Raw genomic sequence first — 11,851 nt, 5'->3', positions numbered from 1 at the left:
CTTTTCCAGTTTTTTTTTTTTTTTTTTTTTTTGGAAAGGGAGACAAAATTTTCCATGAGGAAGCCTTCTCCACCCAACTCAGCAGTTACTAGCATACTTTAAGGTGCTCTATATCTAAATAATAAAACCAGCTGCTCTCTTCTTACCATCTGCCAGGCCTCTGCCTTCAAAGGTGTGATGTAACAGGGGAAAAAAGGCAGTGGAAAAGAAAAATTTTCAGTGAAAGTTGTGCAGAGGAAAAAGTATTTCCATTCTGAGTTTATTTCTTTACAGCATAAATGGATTCTTTTTGTGTTTTTAAGAGGCTTGCTGGTTTTGCTGTGTATTTCTGCCATCCCACCCAGGTCTTTGAACTCGTAGGCCAATTCCAATCAGGAAAGTAATTGGTTCTCTAGAAGAGACATATCCTGTATGTGCCTTCACCGGCGGAAAGGCCCAGACAGAACTCATGGTGGACAACAGGCACTATACGTGGGAGTGGATCATTATGACCTCTCCAAGTGCAGTAGAAGCTGTAATTGGCATTTTTATGTTACTAAGCATCGGAGAATTTAACTGTAAACAAAAAGCCATAGGAAATCAGGAGTCACCAGTTACGCTGCTCACAGAGCTACTCATTTAAGGGCAGCTTTTGGGCATTTTTCAGACACCATTAAGACTGGGGGAGATGTAACCTCCCCTTTTTTTCCTCCATATAGCCCATCAACTTTGGACTTCTAAGGTCGTGTTCCTACTTGAAGGGAAGTAACTTCCTGAGAACAAAACCAGCCAGAAAGCAACATGGTCATGGGGTCACTGGAGGCACCTAACAGCCCTCTGGAGATGCCTTGGAAGTAACAGCTTTGGGAGAGCCTAGATACAAAGGCACAGACTGGCAAAAGACCCAGATAAACATAGTTGATCAAGATGGTTTTGATGCTTCTCAACTAACTCCAGCCATCTGATAGCTCAGCATGTAGCCCACACCAGTCTTTCCTCCCTCTGGAGACAAAGAGGTACCTTCCAGGAACTATTTGTTCCAGCCCAAAATAGGTATGAAGTGGATGTGATGAACCCTTCTTTTTCTGTCTGGCTGCATTGTGTGCTGAGGAGGCCTAGAGGACCATCTGTATTTTTTAGACAGCTAATGTTCAGTGAAATTAATCTCAACCTTAGTGTTTGGCACCTGTGCAGCCTGACCATGCGTTGCTGGCTCCTGAGCAAACTCTCGTTTCTAGAGGAGGGCTAGAAATTTTCCGCCAGAGGTTACTTCAAGGCTGCCTTTTGTTTTGAATTGCAACTGGAACTTCACTCAGCCTCTTGGACCTGTCTCAGGCCCTCACTCACTTTCGGGCACTGCTCAGAGGAGTGGAAAGAAACAGACATAGCTGCTTTCACTTCTCTTGGTGGTGTTTGGGCCTTGCAGAGAAACAGGAACCAAAGTAAGGTTAAGCAGGGTTTAAAGGAACAAGATAATGTTTGGTAGAGGAAGGGAAATGCACATAAGGTGGCCAGGCCTTTAACTTCAGAGCAGTGTACATAAACTGTTGCCATGTCCCCAGGAAAACAAGGGATTTGGGAAATAGTCTAAGGCCAGGCTGTGTGAAATACAGAGCATGTGACACAGCGTGAGTGCCTTTGTCTCGATAGACAGGGCTCTAGAATCAGTATGACCTTACTCCTGCCCTTGTTAGTCTGAAATATGTAGCACAGCTGTAGGACATAGTTCATCATTTATCAAGGGTAAATACAGTTCTGGATGGGAACATGGAGTTGAAGAGCGTTCCGCACACAGCGTTCGCTTGCGTGTTGTAACTTGCTGCTCGGAAAAAAACCAGAATGCTTTGTCTTCTTGTAACACTGGTGAGCGACTCCTTATCATAACCTTGTAAGAGGTCTCAAGTACGTTCATGAATAGAAAGATGATTAAGATGACACATCAAGGTTTTCAGAATCCTTATTCCTATTCAGCCTCAGCCTCATATTTTTCTTAAGTCTTCATTGCAAAACGAGGTGTTTCTAATCTCCAGTGTGATTGGTAGAACTCATCCTTTCACTCTTGGTGGCCCAGCTTGCTGTGAAACTCAAGCAGAGCAGTAAGAAAAGTGAGTTTAAATGAGGGGCTGTCAGAGCTAAAGCAGCTAATGGAGCTGAAAGCCCCTGCGATGACCTCTGCAAAGGAAGCCTCTGTTGCTCTGAGCAGTCACTGTAACAAAACCCGAGGTTAAAAGTGAAGCAACCTGACTAAAAAGTTTAGTGGGAAAGAAGCTAAATAGGGAATTATGAGGATCTAGTTTGTAGGGGAGAAAGAGGAAGATGGCTGTGTAACTGGGGAACAGTTGAGAGGCTTGCTCTGAACACATCCATAAATCATCATGCCAGGTAGGGTATTTTCTCTTCCCCCAAGTGTTTCCCAGGCTGGGAGTCTGCTTTGGCCACAGCTGCTTCTCTTCAACAATCCATTAGAGCCCCGAGACTAGGTTTTGAACAGGCTGTGTAGGAAAGATGTAATACTTCTCTCTGTTCTGCAGCTGAAGAGTTAGGTCTGTAGCCTGACTGATGTGCCTTTTTTTTTGAGGAGAGGACTCATATTAATTGCCCTACATCTAAGGAAATCTAATTTCAGAGCACAAGGACACAGAGGGAAAAAGGGAGCCTGATTTTTGCAGTGTTCAAATGATCATATCAGAGCAGAGATTTGTGTCACGGGGAGTGCCTCTGGGCTGTCTTGCCACCGGGATTGTTGGCAGAGGGCAGGAATACAACTGAGACCAACGGCTTCAGTGACAGACACCCAGAGAGTACAAATGATATCTTTGGCATTAGGCTGAGGGGGCTGCAAGAGACAGCTCGAGGGCTGAAAGTTTTACTCGCTGTCTCGTGGCTTCTAGGGCTGTAAATGAGCGCTGACCATACAGACCAACAGCACGGGTTTCACCACACTTGAGAAGTGAAGTAGTTCTGGTGGTGGTTCCCTTTTCTTCAAAGTGTTTTGCACTTTCTGCAAAGTCACGCTTGGGGTATGTGTGGTATGGGCAAGCCCAGTTCAGAGGAGGTAGAAGCAGTAGAGAAGGTAGGTTAAATTTACATTGTAGCCTCATTTTCTTCATTTGACAGGGCAAAGAGAGGAATCCCAGAAGGCGTGTATCTTGAGATTTCACTTGCAAAGAGCAAGTGAAGAAAATAGATATGTTTCTTGACATAACCATCCCGACCCTCATGCCATACAGCCCTTCCTGTCTACTTTTCCAGCTCAGCCCCCTGTTCCTTAGCTCCCCTTAGCTCTATAGCCCCAAGCACCCAGTTAACACCTGCTCCTTGCTGTCTGGTGCCCTCTGGTGCTGCAAATACCTGTCCAGGCTACATCCTATCACACCTTTATGCAGCTGTGGGAACCAGCCTGGACCCCATCAGGGGACTTGGGAACTGGTATCTGTTTTTTCCCCATTGCAACCTGGCTGTGGCAAGGGCCCTCTGATATGCCATGACACAGGTGGGACTGGCCCGGGAGGTAGGGAAGAGCTAGACCTAGTTTCTCTAGTCCTGTTTTGGTTCTTAAAGGGGGAAAGTGGAAGGTGGACAAGCTGTGACTGGTTCCTCCACACAAAGTCCACCGCTTCCAAGTATCTCTCCCTTGCTTTACTCCCTCCCCTTTTCCAGCTTTAGGCCTCTAACTTCTTTCATCTCTTCTATCATCCGTGCTCTTCTGTTACTGTTATCCTCACATAGGTGCCTGCTCTCACTGCAGAAGGTCTTTCTTCCTCCTCCAAGATACAGTTCCTCTTCCCCTAGGATGCTGTTCCCACCACACATAGTCTCTGACCCGGCTCCAGATGCTTCATATTGCAGGGCCCATGGCTCAGGAACGGCTTGAAGCTTACACATGCTCAGATTCATTGTTCAGAAAACAGGATTACAGTATCTTTACTGACCTTCATCTCTCCTCTAAATAATCAATGCTAATTGATTGATTGATGGTGGCTTTCTGGCTTAACAGTCTCCCAAGTCAGAGAAACAGGCACATGCCAATCATTCTCATGTATCTACCTGAAACATAAGGAATGTATTAACCTCCAAAAATTTAGTTAGAGCCTTTCCTAAAGTATTTTGTCCAAATTGTCTGGAGTAATTTCTCTGGACTAAGAGAAAACTGATGACAGAGGTGGATAAGCAACAACAGGCTCACAGGTCGTTCTCTTGGTTTTGCTCCAGGTGGATTTCACCCTCACAGGGAATGAGTGGATCACTCAGTGACCACGAACTGCACCTCGATGGTAGGTTCTTGGCCTGGAAGTTTGATTCTCCACATGTGACACCTGCATCCTGTTCAGTTTAGTGCTCCCTTCCTGAGATGGTCAAACCCTGTTCATGATGATGTTGTCATAGCGCTGCACAAATGGGCAGTAGGTGCCATGTGGCTACAGGGATCAATTTAGAGGGGCTGAGACTGACCGGTCCTGTTGATCCTCAGCCTGCTCTGTCTCTGCATGAAACCCCGAGCGATTGAGCCCTTCTCTTCTGCTCCAGAGCTCAGCTCAGTTTCCTCAGCCTTCTCTCATCAGACTCTTTTTAGGCAGCCTGTTTCCTGAGTTGTAGGCAGGTGACGGTGCTTCCACACTGTCAGTGCGTCTGGGAGCTGTAAGGAAGGAGCAGCTTCACCTACTGTGTGGGCTGAAACATGACAAGTTGCTTGTTTGCAATCTGATTACCAGCAGGAGTCCATTTGGCATGGACTTTCATGGCAGATTCATGACCTGAGGACCATCAGCCTGACAAATTTCAGTTTTCTGCCAAGGGAGTCATTTTAGGAAGAAAGCTACCTCTTTTCTTTCCTTTCTTTTTCTTTTTTTTTTTTTTCTCCACTGTTTTCTTTTTTCTTTTGTGACAAATCTCTAATGGAAACACCTGAACTGGCTAACAAAAAGTAAGATATCTGCCCCAAACTCAACCAAACCAAGCCCTCAAACCCAACAAACAGGCAGTGAGCTGTAGGCAGGCACTAAGCTTGAAACATGTGAACTGGAACTGATAAAGGGTTGGCAGAGCTGTAAGCAAACTGAAAATGGGACATTATAAAGAGAAGTTGGGCAATCTTCAAAAAAGTGGTGCTACCAGTCCTGTCAATGAATACTTAGATATGGCCCTTGCAGATTGCAGGTCCCTTGATGAAATGCTCACCGGTGAGTCATTTGGAAGATCACTAATTGAAGGATAGAAAATGGCCTGCTGTGGCCTGCAGCCATTATGAGCTGCACGGTTTTTTTTAAGAGATGTTTGTTGCAATCTCCTCTATTTTCCACAGATGAGGTGTGGCTCTCCCATCCCTGGCAAAGTGGCTGATGCGGCCTTCAGTTGGGAAAATATGGGTGCTGTCGCATGACGAACGAGGCTTCCCCTGGGAGGGAAGTCACCTTCTTCCTCTCCAGCACAGCACCAGGGGTGTGACAATTCCCTAACGCACAACGGAACCGCACAGAAATCTGGCAGCTTTATCCAGTTTGTAGTTATAAGGATCTGCTTCATAAAAACATCTGAATCACGTTTCACACTACTTAGAGAGCTACATAAACACAACCTGATCCTCTTCCGAGGATCTCAGCCTTATATCTGGAGACCATGCCTCCTTTTTCTTTTTTTTTTTATCGAGGGTCTTTTGACCTGTACTCCTTGCATAATTATTGGGGCTTGCATGAATGCTGCTGGGTTCAGATTCCTCTCAGAAGTGGCACTGTTGCTCTTTCTTCGCTTTTAAACACAGACACCCAAAGTTTCTTTGGCTGTGATGCATCAGGCAACTCATTCTTCATGCAGGATGGGAGGGACACCACACAAAAATCCTGCAGCCGTGCCTGTGGTGGGTGAGACAGCCCCTACGCCTCCTTGTCCTCTTTTTGCCTTTCCACCACTCTGCCTTCCTGGATCCACTCTCTTTTGCCAGCAGAAGACTGCCTGGTGGGCTCTGGAGGAAGCCTGGGGTGAGGGGAGCAGAAGACAGACCGTGGCACCTCGCTGCAAGCATGGGAAGCATGGACTTGCTTTTTATGGAGGCTGCAAGGAGGGAGCAGTCTGGTGAGTATTCATGCAGACACCATATCCAGTCTGGTAGGCAGAAGAAGAAGAATGCACCCTTCTTCTTTGTAGGAAACCAGAGGTTGCTGTGCTAGGCCAAACTGATTAAATCTGGTATCCTGCCTTCAGACAATAGTGAACACTGGAGAAGAGATGCAAGAAATGCTGTAGTAAAACAAAGATAAAATCACTCATCATGGACATTTCTCACCATCCTATTGATATCTAGGTCACCAATTAACAACATCAACAACTAGTGACCAGCAGAAGATGGGAGGGATGAAGGCTTTATGCTGAACTGTTCCAGTTAACGTCTTACATGTTTCATCTCACTTAGCTGAAACAAAAATGAGGAAAGAATGATACACCCCCCATCCTGTTTCTCCTGAAATATATGACAAACCCTGTACTGTTCTCAAAGGTGCAGGATCAAACCTGTCATTATCTCACACAGATTGCAATAAATATCGTGACTAAGAGTTAACAGTGCATCAGAAATTATCATCTCGAAGTCTTGTTGGCAGGCTTTACAACAACTGAACCAGGTTGTCAGCTGCCTCCTTCAATGCCAATGCAACAACTACTCTGTATAATAATTTTCTGTATGCTACAGGTGAAAAACGCAGGTGAACGATATTTTCCCTGCACAGATACATAACAGATTACATTACAAAGAACTGGAAGAACAAGGCATTTATTTTTCATTTTTAGGAATTTGAATGAGGAGATCTCGTTACCCAGCATCAGGATGCATCTTGCTCGGTGAATGCCATAACAAATGGCTTCTTTACATCCCTAACTCACAAACATTTCAGAGAGAGACAATTCAGCAGCTCAAGAAAGATGTACTGTTCCTTGAAATCTCCTGACTCAACTCCTGTCCTGTATCTGTCAGTGACTGAGTAGCTTGGCAGTTATAATTGAGCACAAACACAGTCAACAGGAAGAAGCTGGGCAGAAGCACCAAGGTGGAAATGGGCTGGGTGGGTGCCAAGGTGGATGGTCACACCTGGTCAGGGCTGTGACATCAGTGATATGGGCAAGGTGATCAGGCTTCCAGAGGGAAAATCTGAGTTGCCTGTCACCTTGTGGTGATAAGAGAGGAGGATGCACGAGGAGGATGATAAGCTTGATGGTACTTAACAAGGCAAAGCTGATAAGCTTGATGGGCACTTAAGAAGGCAAAAATGAGAGATAACAGTGCTTCATTTCAGTTTCTTTAGTAATTCACTTACCTTTTCCTTTGGATTGAATAGGGTTGGACAAGATGATCTTTAAGGTCCCTTCCAACCTAGAAGATTCTGTAATACTTTGTATAAGAAAGCAGTGGCTGCAGCACTTAAACATGATGTGTAGACTTCTGTAGATTTACAGACATTGTGTGGCGTGGTTGGGGAGAGGATGGATTGTCAGCAGGTAACCAGCAGCCTGGGGAGAGGTTCTTGAGATTTGTGTGCTTCCATGGGCATCTCCTCAACTCCATCCGGTCTCCTGGAGATTTGGAAAAAAACCACAGGACTGTGCTCTATTTATGAAAGTGATAGTGACATCAGGATGAAAATGCATCTGTGTAGTTCCTGAAGCTAGGGTTTACTCACGGGATATTGCTAGGGCATCAGATAAAGATTTTAACAAGTGGGTGTAAAAATTTCATCACAAGTCCCATCGTTAGGAACCCAAGGAACTGCTCCTGTTTTCAAAACTGTGGAATCTGTGACAACTTCAGCTGCTTTCTTCTTCCTGCTCTGATTTTGTGAATGGAGTAGGGCTCAGTTGTCCAGGCTTTGTGGGAGTCAAGTATAACAAACCAGGATGGGTCAGGTACTTTTCCTGTCTTTTATTTGAAGTTTGCAGATGCATAAGCCATCAAAATATAAATAAATGGAAATGAATTCCTGTTAAATGCCTCCTTCTTCCCCACTCCAACCTCTTGGTTGGTTTTCTTCCTATCAGTCAGCTCCCTGCACCCACCGGTGTGTGGACACATCCCTTCTGCCTCCTAATGGCTACTTGGGGAGAGAAGAATCTGCCCAAATTATCCTGAAGAGAGATTATGGTTTCAGTGGTTAAACTCATTGGGATAGTGATGTGTCCAGCAAAGCTGACGACTGCAAGTGACGCTTCATTTCAAGCGTACTTCCAAGGGCTCAAAATTCCTGCCAAATTTGGTTAGTTTTCCTAGTTGAAATGTTTGTTGATGACTTGCATGTGTGAATAAGTGTTGTCAGTAACCAATCTTCCTCAGACAATCTCAGTTACATTGATCTTATTGCCCACTTCTCATAACAGCCTTTTAGAGGGAGGAGAGAATGTCATGAATGCAGAAGCGCGTCTTCATTATTTAGTTCTTTTTCCCAGCACATGAACCTAAAATGGCCCTGCTGCCTTCTTACTGTAACTTAATTGCATGGATCAGAATTTAATTCACATTAACTTTCTGGCCCTAAATATTTTCAGTCCAGAGCTAATCCAAAAGAACAATTTTATTTCCCAACAACCTTATTTTCCCCATTGTTTCTTTCTCTCTGTGCCATGAATGTTTCTTGATCATCTCTATTTCAGCCATGTAGAGGCACATACCCGAGCTATTCTTTGAGTGATAAAATGGTTTCTGGCAGTTGGTGCTTGAAGACTTGGAATAAGATAATTTGTAGCACAGAAAAATGAGGAAAGTTGGGAGCCCATCAAGAGAGTGTTGTCCTGATTCTTCCATTTTATGATGTGGGGAGGTCCAGCTCTGTGACAAGCACAAATCACACTGAAGTCTTGGGCAATACAGCTAATTTCCTGGTGTGCTCAGGGTGATCAATGACCTGCACCAGACTCTTCTCCCCGCTTGTGCTTTATAGGGGTGTGGGCTTCAGGGAGCTCTTTCTCTCCCACTGGAAGTATCGACTGTATGTTCAAGTTCAGAAGAGGACATCAGCTTTCAGCCAGCTGTACTGATCTGTGGGGCACGTCTGGGTGTATGCGGCATGGCCACTGAGTAGAGGTTGTTATCTATGGGTCTGTGCTCGGAAAAGAGCTGTAGGAGTGCTACCAACAAGCAGCTGTTGAGGACAGCCAGGTCTGTGCATTGCTCTTGGGCGTGCATCCACTCTCTCTTAAGCAACTGAGTGAGTGCCCAAAAAGACAGATGGATATCACTTCCTAAACATCGTCCTGTCTCTCATCCACAGCTGCTGTGGACTCTCCTTGCAGCATAAAGTCACTTTGTCTGAATAAACAACAACAGCATCTAAAGAAGCAATAGATTTTGAGACAACTGGAGCAATCATACTTTGATCTCTGGCAAAGCCCAGGGGTTTGATCATTATCCAGTGGAAGGAGCTGAGATAAATGAGTTTTCAGGAGTAGGGACTCAAAGAGTTCAGGCTGGAGGTGGATTAGAGTGAAGGGCGAGGGGGTGCACCTTCATCCCAGGATAATGATGTCAGTCATTAGTGACCCACAGGGTCCTCTCGGAGCCTGGTGCTTTACAGGGCTCACATGCATTTTCTAGGAGCAGCCAGGAATGTTTCTCTCCCTAGACCTCTGCCACTTCCTTGGAAGCTGATCAAACCCATTTTATTAAAAACCACCATTTGACTTCTAATGTTTTTATACTGATTAAGAACATTGACTTGGCTGACTGAACAAGGGAACTGATTGTAGCTCAGCTGCTTCATGCTGGAAAAGCTTTGATCGGACTGAGTGGGAGTTTATGTTTAAGGTACTCTATAAAATGAATTTTGGTGATAAGCTTATAAACTGAATTTGAACCTTTCACAGGCTCCGGAGAGAAGGAATAAACAGCTCAATTTATATTCTCTCCAGATACACACCAAGATGTCCCTTTAACCTTTGGTTATTTTACCTAGGGGGTCAAACTGTTTGTTAAACTGTTTGAAATTATTTGTCCAGATTAGCTGTCCATGCTGAAGATTGAGCGCTTTCAGGGTGGCTCCCAAGAGCCCTGAAGCCAACTGTAATGAATGAGTTTGGTGTTTTACTCAGGAGGAAAAAAAGCTGAATGAGTTACAGAACTGCCAAATAGCCCCAGCTCATTCACACAAACTTGAAGATAATGTGATCCTCCTGATCCCGACATGATATCGTTAGAATAGCTTATTTCAAGGGCATTCCTGTCTGACATCTTCCCTCATTACTTATCAGCCTCTACAGTTATACACGGTAGTGAATTGCAATTAGAAGACACCAGGACCTGACAGGAATCCCTGAGGAGCATGTAGGGTTCATGTCCCCTTTCTGCTGCAGCAGGTGACCCATCTTGCAGGGGATCAAGTGGAAGCAAGGTCGGGTGGTCATCCTGTGAAATCCTCTGCTCCAGTATATCTGGGGAGGGTGTACAAGCAATAGGAGTCAGCCTGAAGGATTTGGTAACTGGTCAAGTAATTATTCATCACCAGTGGTGCGTGCAGCGTGGATCCCAGCACAGCCATCACGGAGAGTCTGAGGCCACCACAAACCCCAGGCACGAGGGAATCACTCATCGCGGCGGCGATGGGGTCTTTGCCCGGGAGAGATTTTCGTTAGACAGTGAGGTTGTGATCTGTCTGAGCAGATGTCTAAATATTTTATCAGAGGAGTCATCCAGCTGATGCGTAAGTCTCAAAACCGTAGCAAAAGAGAGGCTTTTGCTTGTGTTTTCTCAAGGTGGAGGGCTGGAAGTGAGAAACCCAAGGGCTGGCTCTGTGGTGGCCTTCTGCATACCTGCGGGCAAATCATTCCAGTCATCTTGCTGCTCCTGCAGTCTCCCCACATCTGGTCCAAAAGGTAATTGCCAAGACCCGACAGCACCATGAGCTTCCATAGACATTCTCCCTGCCCCGCTTCAAAACAAGTCCACTTCATTTTTTTTTAACCTAGCTTACAGTTTGTGCCCCGTGTATGTGCCTGAACCTCTTCATCCCTCCCAGCGGCTTCTAGCCTGATGCCCAACTCCAGCTAAGTGTGGAAGCCTCAGCGATACCAAAGTTACATTAAATTTCCCAAAAATTGGGAGAGCGAATAATTCAAATATCACCTCTGCTGAGAAAGAAGTCTTAGCAATCAGAGGATCCCAGTGGGGAAGGGGAAAGAGGGACAGAGGGAAAGACATAAGAAACTAGGTTTTGTTGGCTCATTCAGTTGCACACACTCATTTTACTTCAGGGTTTCTGTTCATTTTCTCATAATTCTTAGTTCTCTAAACCTTATTAGGGATTTGAAGTGTAAGTTAGAATACTTACAACCAATACTTACCAACTTACAATACAATACAGCCAAGAATTCCTCCCGTTAGCCCCAGGTTGCTCTCAGCAGGGTATCCAGAAAGGATTAGAGCTCACTCAAGGTTGACTCTCCACTCTTGACAGGAGTAAAATATAAGCAGCAAGGACACTGAACATGCCCAGGGAACAGGTCTGCTGGGAGCTGGAGCAGGCCCATTCATCAACCAGTTTCACCATGTGCTAAGGGAATGCAATAATATACAGCTAAATTGAAGACAAATTGCAAAGACTGGTTTGTGAACTGGAGGCCCATTCCTTGGAGTAAAGGTCTTTTGCTTTGAAACTATCCCCACTGGCTTTGCCTGTAAAGAAATAACTATGGGAAGAGACATCACAAACAATCAAGTTCTGCAAGCCTTCTGAGGGCAATATTGGCTTCTTCACATGCTCCCCTTCCGGAATCATAGACTCCCTGAACACTCAGTTTCCACCTGAATAGCTTTACTCTCAGCCTGCTCTCTTCATCACACATTATTTTATTCATCTGCCCTGAAATAACAAGGTTTAATTGGCAATCTGGCTCTGATTTA

General features: G+C 45.1%; 1 long non-coding RNA gene across 3 annotated transcripts in view; it reads left to right on the top strand.

The window, feature by feature from the left end:
- Positions 1 to 11,851, top strand: part of LOC106901704 — a 44,216-nt gene that overhangs the window by 6,679 nt on the left and 25,686 nt on the right. The window contains exon 3 of one of the 3 annotated variants that reach the window (XR_001414371.1): positions 5,921 to 6,473. The exons of 1 other annotated variant lie outside the window; for it this stretch is intronic. This is a non-coding gene — a long non-coding RNA (uncharacterized LOC106901704). Of the gene's footprint in view, positions 1 to 5,281; positions 6,474 to 11,851 lie in introns of those variants that run through there. One more of the 3 variants, XR_001414369.1, reaches the window with a different exon arrangement.

The sequence above is a fragment of the Calidris pugnax genome, unplaced genomic scaffold (assembly GCF_001431845.1).
Source record: "Calidris pugnax isolate Ruff unplaced genomic scaffold, ASM143184v1 scaffold219, whole genome shotgun sequence".
NCBI lineage: Eukaryota > Metazoa > Chordata > Aves > Charadriiformes > Scolopacidae > Calidris > Calidris pugnax.
The sequence above is the reverse complement of the archived record's forward strand: the minus strand, read 5'-3'. Positions and strand labels throughout refer to the sequence as shown.